General features: G+C 45.8%; 1 long non-coding RNA gene across 1 annotated transcript; it reads right to left on the bottom strand.

Moving 5' to 3' along the window:
• Positions 1-5652: 5652 nt before the first annotated feature.
• LOC120965907 (uncharacterized) lies at positions 5653-6999 on the bottom strand. The gene is made up of 2 exons (XR_005758888.3): positions 6653-6999; positions 5653-6070 (listed from the first exon to the last, which is right to left on the bottom strand). It is a non-coding gene; the product is annotated as an uncharacterized lncRNA (long non-coding RNA).
• Positions 7000-12729: the final 5730 nt, after the last annotated feature.

The following is a 12729-nucleotide window of genomic DNA, read 5'->3' as shown; positions in this document are numbered from 1 at the left end:
TCTCGTGTAAATAGATAATTTAGTGCAATTGGTTATTTACTTTAAACATAATGCATTGACGTGTTAGTGTAGAGGCGCACAAAAAGAAGTCTGCTACTTAAAAGTGTTACCTCATATGATTACATAGCCTCCATTTCATAAATTGCGTACCCGTTGAATTCATATATGAATATTACATATATTACTTCATAATAGAACCTTAAATCATCCAAGACTAATGATATTGAATGCAAGAGTAACAATGGTGCATGTACATGATAGCTACATTGGTTGTTTGAAGAAACATCACTGTAACTTTGGCATGCACAACTGAAAAGGTTTATTTAAATAGAAAAAAATGTGATATGTGAGTGTCCAATCTTTATAGCATTGAATCGATATTGTACCTTTGGCCACAATACGAAGTAGATATTGATTTATGTTCAGGCGATGCACGTCCACGATCGCTAGATAGTGATACGTGAATGAATTGTGCAATCTCTCTCACACGCATACATATCTCATTTCCCTGTGGTCATCGGAATCACACACGCGCACTTCGTGTATTTCTCTCCCTCCGTCAAGGTTAGAATTCGTCTTTCTATCCCGTCCTACAAGTCTCTGACACAGAAACACACACGCTCTCTCTGTCGAACACGCCCACCCCTTTAATTCCGCCCACCCACAGCCACTAATGTCTCAAAGTATAATAATGTCTCTCACACATATGCCTAAGGTTAACTCGAGTTCCGGAACCATATGAATACATACAATGGGATTCCAACCGAGCACCTTTTGTTTTGAGATTTTGCTCTCTCTCTCTCCAACACATTGTTTCTCGCTTCATTTTTCCGGTACTTGCATGCACACAATTTTGTTTATCTTCGTGATGCTTTAAGTATGCCTCGCACAAATGCTATCTACCTATCCCTTAATATAGCTAGATATGTGTCACAGAAACTCCTTCTCCCTACTGGCAAGATGCCCATGCGTTGCACCGAACATCAAGATGCATTTGTATGAGTAGTTTATTTTGTGGGAGAAAAGGATGAACGAGGGAATGCCTTATTTGCAAATGCAGAGAGGGGTGTGGGTATCTTTTTGCAAAATTGCCACAGTTTCCTTCCTATCCGTCGGGTATAAATCGGATGGCCTATATTGCAGGATGGCAGGAACACCATCATCACCAACTCTATTTTTTTTATAAGAGTAGGGTTATGTAAGTGTCACTGCCCCCCCCCCCCCCCCCCCGCCCCCCGACACACACACCCACACCCACACAACCACACACACACACTTCCCAACACCGAAGGAGTAGGGTGACACCTCGATCTTGATACTAATCTATCGACTGGCTTCTCTCTCAAACACACACACACACGCACACACACTACCCGACACCGAAGGAGTAGGGCGGCACCTCGATCTTGATACTAATCTATCTACTCCTCTTTCAAACACACACACACACATACACACACACTCGCTAGTTGTGCCTCTGTGCCTACCGCGCACACTCTCGATACGTCTTTCTCTCCCTCCCCCTCCCCCCACTGCAACAATGACAGCAGAAGGGTGACAACTCAATCTGATCGTAATCTGTCAATTGGTTTCTCTCTCGAACATTGTGTCTCTGTGCCTCGCTCAGTAGCCCCCTTGATATGTAGACTTCTCGCGCGCGCACAGCTGTAGTGACGATGACGCTGAACCAAGTGTGCCTCATTTTTACCGGCCTCATGTGATAGTTTCACCCTATTTTCTATTAATTAACAAGGCAACCTTTTCTTTGTTACTACTAGTGAATCCGAAATCATTCGGGGCAGACATAAAATATATCACTTCAACCCAATTATCGCAGTAACTATTTTAAAAGAAACTAGCTAGATGCCCGTGCGCTGCACGGAAAATCAAGATGCATTTGTATGAGTAGTTTATCTTGTGAGAGAAAATGATGAACGAGGGAAGGCCGTATTTGCGAATGTGGAGAGGGGTGTGGGTAAATTTTTGCAAAATTGCCTTAGTTTTCTTCCTATCCGTTAGATATAAATCCGACGGCCCATATTGCAGGATGGCACGCACACCATCATCACCAACTCTGTTTTCTACTCCCTCCATTTCTAAATATTTGTCTCTTTAGAGATTTTAACAACTGACTACATATGGAGCAAAATGAGTGAATCTACACTCTAAATATGTCTACATACACATCCGTATGTGGTAGTCCATTTGAAATCTGAAAAAGACAAATATTTAGGAACGGATGGAGTATAAGAGTAGACATGGAGATATATCAGCAACATGGTCTACAACAAAAATGTGTTGGACTGGTTAGCGCCGGATGCTCGCAACGCGGTGACATGAGTTCGAATTCTGTCTTTAACTTTAGATTTTTATATTATATATTACTTATTTAATATATACTACTTTCGCTACTGTACTGACATTGGAACCCACAGAGTACTTAGAATACAAGATTAAGGATGGACTTGTTTCTTTTTAACTTTCTGTACGAAGCTGTAGCCACCCTGCAAGTCACGTGTACACTGTACATGCAATTAACTTTTTATAGAGGGACAATCATACACGCAATTAACTCAAATGGATTGGATGTCACTCTATTATTTCCAGCATAAGAGCATCTCCAACGGCAGCTGGCAAATTTCCTCCCGTTTCCTTCCGCGGAGGACGACATCAAACGCCAGCGGCATACATTTTCACAACTCTAACCAACCAGATGAAATTCGTGCAAACACGGACTGATTTCATATAAGCATGAAGGACTTCATATAAAAAAGCCGGATCTTCATATAAACATGATGGATTTCACTACATTTACATGAACTAAGCGGTGCCAATCCGGCTATCTTGGTATAATTAATACTCCCTCCGTCCGGAAATACTTGTCCTAGAAATGGATGTATCTAGACTTATTTTAGTTATAGATACATACAATTTATCCATTCTTAGAACAAAAATTTCCCGCCAGGTGGAGAGGGAGTACATAATCTAAATGCCCGCCTGCGGATCCCTTTGTCTTCCTCATGTCCGGCAGACACTTTGCGGGGTTGACGAAGGTCCTCGGAAGAGACAAAGAAGCAAAGAAACAACCTGAATGCGCAGTCGTCGCCTCGGCGGTGGCCTTCATGGGACCCAAGTGGCGGCGGCCTCCCGTGTTCTACTTCTCCTCGATGATGGCGGCGGACACGGAGAAGCTGGCCACCGACTCGTCGCTGTCCACGCACCCGGCTTCTGTCTCTGCCTGCATGGCGCTGCCGCAGGCACGGGAGGCGCGCCCACAGACACGGGAGGCGTTGTACGACGCGGCAGCGATGACGCCCGTACCGGTGTGCTCGCCGCCATGCCGGCGTGGAGCAACTCGCCCCTCCTCATCGAGCTGAACTGGAGCGACGAGTTGCTGAACCACGTGCCTGCTTGGGGCGGCAACTGGCTCTGTCGGGCCAAGCGAGGTTGGTGAAGCACCGAGCGGCCTCGCCCGTATCCGGAGGGCTCGACGGGCCACCCAGCCGAGTAATATGCCAGAGAACGGCTCCTCGGAAGCCATCGGAAGAGTGGAGAAATTGGTGAAGGCGGAGATGGGGGAGCAGCGGAGGGGTGCGATTCTTGCCCGCTATCTGTCTGGCCTCGTGTAAATAGAGGGCGGACGGTAGGAGCTTGGCCGGCGTCTGGCCTCGTTTAAACTGAGGGCGGACGGGAGGAGCTCGGCCGGTGTTGCGTTTAATTCCGGCCCGCTCATGAACGGACGTGTGGTCGGAGTAGGTTTCTCTGTTTGCATGCGGGTTTAACGGAGGGGTTTGATGGAGGCGAGGAGGCGTGTTCAGCCAGGCGTGCAGCGGGCGGCGCAATACTACTATTCGATTTGACAGCGGGCGGCGCAGTTCCTGATACGGCATTAATGCAGATGAGCGAGGGAGTAGCGGTTCCCGAAATGTTGAACGGCCAATGCATCCTCCTTCAATTAATGCATGAGGGAAGTAATGGGAGGAGGACCGGTAAAAGAGGCTGCACGATGTGAATGCAACGCAGTTTGCCCTTATATAAAGGCGCCCCTCCATTCCAATGCATCTCCACATCGTACGCACCTAAGCATTTGCCCAAGCACCTACACTAAGCGCAAAACAGCTCACTCCAGACCCATGGCGGCGATGCGCGCGAGCGGCCAGCGGCTGTGCCAGATGGTCCACGACGTCGGCCTGCGGCATGGCGCCGAGGATCGTCTCCAGACGGTGTTGGAGACCGGCTGGTGGATGGCCGCCGTTGATGCCAACTACGACTCTCAGTTGGACCAGATTATCGTTGCCACCACCAACAAGTTCACCGTCCTCAAGAAGCTCGCGGACGACATCACCGTACTCCTCCAGCCCGCGCGCCCGGGCTCCTCATTGCCTGCCACCCTAATCGGCCTCCATGACCGGAACCTCTTTCAAGCACTGGTGGCCCTGCGACTGCCCGCCGACGCCACGAAGAATGTCCACCTGGAGGTCGCGCTCGCCACGAGGCGCCTCGCCCTGCAAGAATTCGTCGACCTACACATCCACGTGTACGAGCAAATCATGTACATAGGTATCTACAAGGCCAGTGAGGAAGCTACGACGTTGGCCTTCCTCAACCGGCTGGAAGCCTTGAATGCCTTTGCTGAGAAGCACCTCGACCTCGCCCAAAAGCCGCCACTCCTTAGCCGCAGGTCGGTGGCCCGGCGCACTAAGTTGAGGAGGAGGAGGTCGTACGTTGATGGATGCATCTTTCTTCTTGCCTTCTGTAACCACCACTGCGATCACATCATCATCGTGGCCTTAATTCTTATTGTGGTGTTGCATTCTCGTTCCAGTCAATACCGACATGTGCGATCCCTTTGATTAATTATATGCATCACTGTAACTAGTACTCCATCCGTCAATTTATAAGTTGTGCTTACCTTTTCCAACAACTTCGTGCAACGCGCGGGCATCTTGCTAGAAACACTAGAACATGTCGGACCGCGTGTGACCAAACCGACGATGCGCCAACCTAGCTACTACGTACCCTGCTTATCTGGCGGAAATAGCCCCGCCCTAGCGTTTCCAATCGTTATTTCTATCTATCGATCGTGCCAAGGAGCAGAACCAAAATGTTACAATTTATACATGTTTCTCTACTCCTACTCCTATACAAGACTCAGTTGATGATGGTGGTGTGTCTGCCATCCGTCGTTTCATGACCATTAGATCTGCATCTAACGGCTGTGAGGTAAGTTGTTGCATTTTTGCAACAATAGCCCACTTCTCTGCTCCAATTTGCAGAAAACCCCTTATTATCTTGAAAGCAACCACATCCCTCCCTCACCTCATCAAAACAACCTGAGAAATATATACTCCTACTAGTAACATGCCCGCGCTTCGCTACGGAATCAGAAAAGATGAGGACCAACACAAGATTGTACGGAGATGTTGATCAAGCGATGACATATAGTTTATAGGAACTCATGAGGTTTCCAGCCAATATAATCCTTCTTCTAAGCCAAGGATTTTTTTCTCCATCTTCACCTTACAACCCTATTTGTTGTTTTCCCTGCTAGGCTTTCTCATTGTTTGCCATGTAACTGAGGGTACAGAGAGCATGTGGCAATTGCAAACACGTCCACACATGACGATCTGTAGTATGTTTAGGCAAAATTAAAAAAATAATGACCCTATAGAGGGCCTGTAGTATATTTGGGAAAAATAAAAAAAATGAACCCATGCAATACATTTTATACTAAGCAAAGAAACAAAATGTCCAAGAAGAGATGAAGATGTACCTATCAAACCAAACTAACAGCCATTTTATAGAACCATACAATGACTTGCAACTTCCAATTTTGATGTCAACTTCACTAATAAAAGTTGTATCATCTTCTAATAGTAGTATATGTCGAAACTGATCTATTGCAATCATTGGTAAATTTGGGGGTGCCAAAAACATTTTTACAACCAAATGATGCCTTGTATGATATCAAAGTCAATTCCTCTAGCAGTAACTATGCATTGCCTCACTGGTGTTGTCTTGTCCAATTCTTTTCTCTTGATCTAAACCATATTTTGGCTTCCCCTCGAACCTAAAAAATTGGGAAAATCAGTAAACATAAATATTAATATTTGCAAATGATGTAGGTCAAAATGGTAATCAAATAACTACAGGAGAACTGAGCAAAATTTGACAAAATGTTAAACTGCAAGTGGCCACGAGCACACAAATTCCTTAAAAACTAAAAGACAAGTGCTCACAACCACAATGCGGTAAACATGCTAAATTACAAATTTTGTTCTAGTGATTGTTGCCTTGGAACACCCAAATAGTATTCAACATAAACACAATGGTATTATTTTTAAGAGGAAGCTAAAACTGCCAAGAGACCATATAATGCACAAAATCTGATTTGGCCGTGTCATCTACGGGTCTACTTTGCACGTCAGCCTCATCTATGACCATGGTAGGCAGTGGCGGAGGAAGAATAAAAATCAAGGTGGGGCAAACTCAAACATTAAAAACATGATGAAAAATTAAAGTAGTTCATAACTCTTGTATAGAGAAATAATGTATATCGTCTACAGTTTATTGCCTTTGCTCCACTGAAATTCAGAAAAATGAAACTGAGAAATCAACACAAACACAGAAAATCAGAAAAGAAAATTTATACCTTTGGTGCCCTTTTCCCTGTCATGTACATCTTCTAGCTAGCCAAACTGCTATGAACGTCGCGCCGCTAGGGCCGCCCTGTGCTGCTGCACTCTGCCCGCGGAGTAGGTTTGAGTACGTGTCGGGACAACATGCTGCAACATTGAGGCTGGAGGATCAGTACAGTGCCACGTGCAGCCACTGATCCTGCCGTGGCGCCGTCCGTGGTAGGTTCATTGAATTGCTATCGCTAGTCACTACCTAGCTAGCATTTCAAGTAGTTTTTTTACACGAGTCGTTCCAATTAGTTGCTTGAGTGTGGGACTTGAGAAATTCTCTGCTAATAATATCTAGTCATCCTTGATCATGATCTCTGTTGTTCGTGTATGGATATGTTGAGCGCCCTGCGGCTGGTTGCATGCTCGAGGGGCATGCACACGACCATCGTTGAAGTGAGGCCTAAGCTTTTCAAGACACCCTGCTTGCTGCTATCTAGTCTTGCGAGATTGGCTCACCATGATACGGAGGCGTAGATGACGCCCCTCGACTTCAATCCGATCTCCATTAGCCGAAACTTCTTTGCAGGTATGTAGTGGGTCGCCGTACATCATTTCCCTCGACTTCGATCCGATCACCATCGCCCGAAACTTCTTGGCAGGTATGTACTGGGTCGGCATGAACTCCCACTGGATGGCTGCCGTCAGAGAAGACGGTAAAAAGTTGGTGCTCATGAACTTCCAGACCTCCCATGAGATTATCCTTCCTCCGTTGGATTATATAGAGTATTACCATCGCGGTCCTAGTCATCAAGATTACCTCGTGAGTTGGACGAACCTTGTTTTGCAGAAGATTGTAATCTGCCAAGTGCCCACACGACATGCGGATTACGCAGACTTCAAGCTAATTGCCTTGTTCGACAAGGGACTCGCCTATCTTTACGCCGGTGCCTTCTTTAGATGGAGACAACTCAGCTCATAGTGGATCGTCGTCAAAGCTGATACACACTTCTGTGATGCTATTGAACACAATGGCATCATCTACGCGATCCACAAAGCAGATGGCACCACATATTGCTGGGGCAGCGCCTGTAAGTTGTTTCCGTCTCATGTTAATGATGACGCCATGACACTGTTTGTACTTTTTGTGATGATTGGCATATCCCTGTTTGAGCAGAATTTGAGTAGAACTATGTCAATGTATTAGAGACGCCGTAAATCTGCTATATTTGGAATGAGTTAATTCATGCGATTGTGATCATGTCATTACAGCCAATTTGTACCCCTGAATAATCAAACGGTTAGGAATATATGGATATTCTCCTTATTTTACAATAATCTATATACTACTACTAAATATGAGTGTGTATCAATGGCCATGTTAGTTTCCTCATTTTCATGATGTAGAAACATGAACCACACTGTTGGTTTCATCTAACCATACACTAGGGAAGTAAATGTGCATATGGAGAACTCTATATTTGAAAGTAGTGAAATCCTATAATGCTTACCATGTGTACATACCTATATTCGCCCTTCAGCAATCAATGGCTAGAATAATATCCTCACAAAAAATTTGCCCACAGAACACGAGTATATAACAATGCATGGTCTGTTAGTTACCTTGAAGAATTTGTTTGTGAGGACAGAACATGATTCCATAAAATGCATGACATGGTAGTTTCCGTGAAGAATCGATTGCGAGATAACATGAGTATAACCATGCATGGCACTTCTATATTTTTGAACCCAATATACATTTCCCTGTATTTTCCTCCCAGTTCCAATAGGGACATATCAATGCTGTTTCTTGCATTATCCTACTCATACTCTAAACAATGCTGATCTTACATTAACAATGCCTGTCCTTTTTGATATGATGCAGTGTCCCTACAGTTACTGCCCTTTGTAATCACACCACCTTTGCCAAAAACAAGGAAGCACAACTGGTTCCTCGCTCGATCATACGACGACAAAAGACTGATGATCATTCGGACACATGAGCCGGAAAAGTTATATTGCCAAAACCCCACTGTATACAAGCACCGTGAAATACGTGAGTATCCGGACAGTGGCTATTACGTCTATGAGGAGGATACCAGCTTGTTGGGGCCTTTTCGATTTTTTAGTTGGAGGCGGGTAAACAGCCTTGGTTCACACTCTCTGTTTCTCGGACTCAATTATCCGATTAACCAGGAGATCACTGTTGGCAAGGACCTTGATGGCAGAGAGGCTCTGTTTGCTATAGAAAACTGTGTCTACACGGCGAGCGCTAGGAGTTCGGGAGCAAACTCCCCTGATTGTCAATGATACAGCCTGCAGCCAAAAGAAGGTGAGAATGACAAAGGCATTCGGATTAACTTTGATCCTTGGATGTCTCAATTACGACAGGCAGTGATGTGGTTCAAGCCTTCAGGTTGATAGGTAATTGGGCTGTTGCGTCGAAAGGGTGGAGTACTGGTGTCTCCGGATCATTGGTCGCTGAAGCGGGGCTGCAAATTATGATGGTGTTGGATCATCTCTTCGAATGACTTTGTTGTCTTTGCTGCTTGTTCTGGATGGGTAGTTCTTTCTTTTGTTATGCATATTCCTTGTCATTTGGTCATCCTCGTCTATGTCACTCTTACTACGTAATAGTTGGCTCTGTTTAGAATGTCATTCTCATCTGGATCCTGAGAGTCTGAGCGCTGCAGATGGGTGCGTTTTGGTGGTGTAGCAAGACTTCTTAAGAACTATCATGTCTTGCTGTTTATATCAGTTGTAGTCACTAGTCAGTGTTTGAATGTTGTATATATCGTTGTTTCGAACTGTTTATTGTCTCGAACTACTGGTGGGCTAAATGAGGGCATCACCATTCTCCAGTGTTCAGAGTGTATCTCCTTTTTTGAAGTTATATAATTTGAGCTTAGTGTATTTTCGATGATGTACACTTGTTTGGGCCAGTGAGGTGTCGTTGAATATGGGCCGAATAGTAACGCAAGCCAAATAGGTCAATTATGACTCTTAGGCCGGGCTCTCAAAAGATCCTAAAAAAAGGTCGGCTCTCCAAAAAAGAAAGAATAAGGACTCTTAGGCTGACATGTGGGCGCCACCGGTGTTTTCGTGCGCTTGCGCGCCGAGAGCATATTGGCACGTGTTCGAATTTCAAGCTACCTTTTCATCCCCAATCTTCCCCCTCCCCCACCTCTGGAATCTCGATTCCTACTCCAGTTCCCCCAGATCCCCCTCCTGTACTCCCTGTACTCAAGCTCACTATCATGTCGCCGATCAATGCGGATCTCCGAGCCGGAGATCCTGAGGTCTGTCCTGCCTTCGGTCCCTGCATGCTATCGCTCAACAGTGGCATCGCGATGCTTGACGACCAGTTTGCTGGCAAAGTGCTGATGGTAACCATCAACGGCGACTAGCCTCCCGTCTCGCCGGACGACCTTGTCAAAGCTCTTGGCATTGCGCACGACATCCAAATAAGTGACTTGCTCGTCGAAGTCTGTCCGCCACAGGCTGATTTCTTCGTCAGGTTCCGGACAACTTTCGACTGCAGTCGTGTGTTCGAATCTTCCCTGCGTTTGTTCTGCGATGGCACGCTGGTGAGCTTTGATCGGTGGCACCCAGGATGGGGCTCGGTGCCCTCTGAGCTTGAGTTTTTAACAAAGCTTACCTTCCACGGCATGCCTCGACGTGCTTGGAACAGTGAGTCCATGAATGAGCTTATCAACGACCTTGGAGGTGAGCTCGTAAGTATGTTTGTTCCTCCAGACAGCTGGACTCTGACGGTTATGGCATGGATGAAGAAGCCGTCCACCATACCGAAGGTGATTGGTGTTGAGATACCGGTGCAGGAACCGGGGTTGTACTATTCGTCGCCACCAAGGCCGCCGCATACCACGTTAGGGATGTACCTGTATCGAGTGTTCGTGCATGTCGAAGAAGTGGTCAATCCATCAATCGAAGTCCTGCCACCGCCGCTGGTGCCAGGGTCCGTCGACGACGTCCATTACAGGAGTTAATGTCAGACTTTCCCCGTGTTGCTCGGAATGATGGATGGCACAGGGCCTACTCCATTGCGCAGCGGAGGCCACTGCTTCTTTGGGAGAAGAGGCAGGGCTGGCTGCCTGGATGTGCTCTAATTTGAGGTAACAACTGAATCTTGTCAGATACTCTCTCTGTCCCAAAATTCTTGTCTTAGATTTGTCTACATATGGATGTATCTATTCACATTTTAGTGTTCGATACATCCGTATCTAGATAAATCTAAGACAAGAATTTTGGGACGGAGGGAGTACTAGTTAAATCCGAGCTATGGGTGTGAAGCACTGATGTGCCAGTACATTTGATTGTGACATGTTCTAATTTTGTACCTGAACTTTTTTAGAAAGGGTTGTACGTCAACTTAATGTGCTAGCAAAACTTATTGTGTTGTCTGTCTGTTTTCTTTGCACGGCATTCAAGATATTTCCCTGTCATTGATAAAGAAGATGAACCGTTATGTGCGAGTTCGTTGGTTTCAACATAGCCCTACCCATAGCGATCCACTGCTTTCATCCTGATTGTGCCTCCTACGTGAAATTTTTGTATGCAAGTTAAGTGTGCTATGATGTTCTATATGATTGTGTCAACTATATAAGTTTTTACTGAGCATCAACAATGCATATGGCTGAAAGATGTATTTACGAGCATCGACAATGGGTATCTCTCCCTCTCTCTCTCACACGCACACACGCACACATGCACAAGTGGGACCCGTTGAATTATTTCTTTGCTCGTGACAGCTTTTAATTAGGTTCCGCTGTAATCTAACTTTTTTCTTAAGTTATTAATTGAGAGCAGTGACTTCAAAAAGTTGTACAGAAGCCTTGTTTGGGCCTTTCCGGCGTCGCTGAATGTGGGCTGAGTAGCCATGTTAGGTTCTACTGTACTACACATGCCTTTTTTTTCAACATCAGCAATGCAACTAGGCCGACAGTTGTACACAATATCTGGGTCAACTTGTTATTCTCCGCGCCGCTGGGCTGCAAACTTTCCTAGGAGGTATGCATTAGGCTTAACAAAAAAATGGACTTTAAGAAATAAAAAATGGGATGTAATTATAATAACTGGGCAGTAACAATAAAAAGATGCACCAAACGCGTAATTAGTTTAAAAAATATATTATTATTGGAATTTGAAAATTTTAATTTCATTACTTGTTGCGCGCGCAATATTTCGTTGGATTTTAAAGTAATACAAGTTTATTTTGAAATTATATTTAATCTGACTAGAAATTTCGGATAAAAATATTTGGGATCCCATAAAAATGTGGGAATTTTTTTAACTCTGTTTTGAGCGGTTGGTTGAAATTATTAATCGTTGTCCTAGCTAGAAAATGGGTTGTACTTTTAATAAACTGTAAATGGGCTGTGGTAAATTCCATTAGAATTAAAAAATGGGCTGCACATTCTTACAAATCGCAAATGGGCTATATGTTCTCTGTCACACACTTGTGGGCCTTCAAGTTGACGCGTCCCCTAAAAAAACTAAGTTGACGCGTATGCAAGGCTTTGTCAACAACACACGGTTCTGGCAGCTGTGGCCGTTGGATGTCCATCCAACGGATGTCGTGCTTCTTCTTCAATCTCGGATATTCTTGCTTCAGCTGCCCAAAAAATGATTCCTCCCCCTGACATCTGGGGCGCACCGTTTCGGAGGCTGACCTGTGGGCCTACTAAGTTGACGCGTACCAAGGGCTTTGTCAACTTAGTCAATATAAACGATTCTAGCTGCAGTGACCGTACGATGTCCATCCAACGGCCGTAGTGCTTCTTCAACCTCTGGTCTTCTTGCTCGAGCCGCCCAAAGCAGCGCTGGTCATGCCGCGTGCTCCTGCCTCCCGTGGCCGGCTGTGATGCTGCGGAGGCCTCACCGCCCCCTACTGCTCCCACTGCTGGCCAGGCCATCCCTCTACTCACCCACACCCCCTGTTATTCCGCGGCGACGACAGCCTCACACCGCAGCCAAACCAGTGAACCCTCGCACTCCTCTCCGTGCGGGCTTCCACTGCCGCGTCTTCCCCGGCTCCGTGTCGTCCCCTTCCTAGGCCTCGTCGTCGTCCACCGCCCTGGTGCTC

This window comes from Aegilops tauschii, chromosome 6, assembly GCF_002575655.3.
Source record: "Aegilops tauschii subsp. strangulata cultivar AL8/78 chromosome 6, Aet v6.0, whole genome shotgun sequence".
NCBI lineage: Eukaryota > Viridiplantae > Streptophyta > Magnoliopsida > Poales > Poaceae > Aegilops > Aegilops tauschii.
This window is presented reverse-complemented; position numbering and strand designations above follow the sequence as displayed.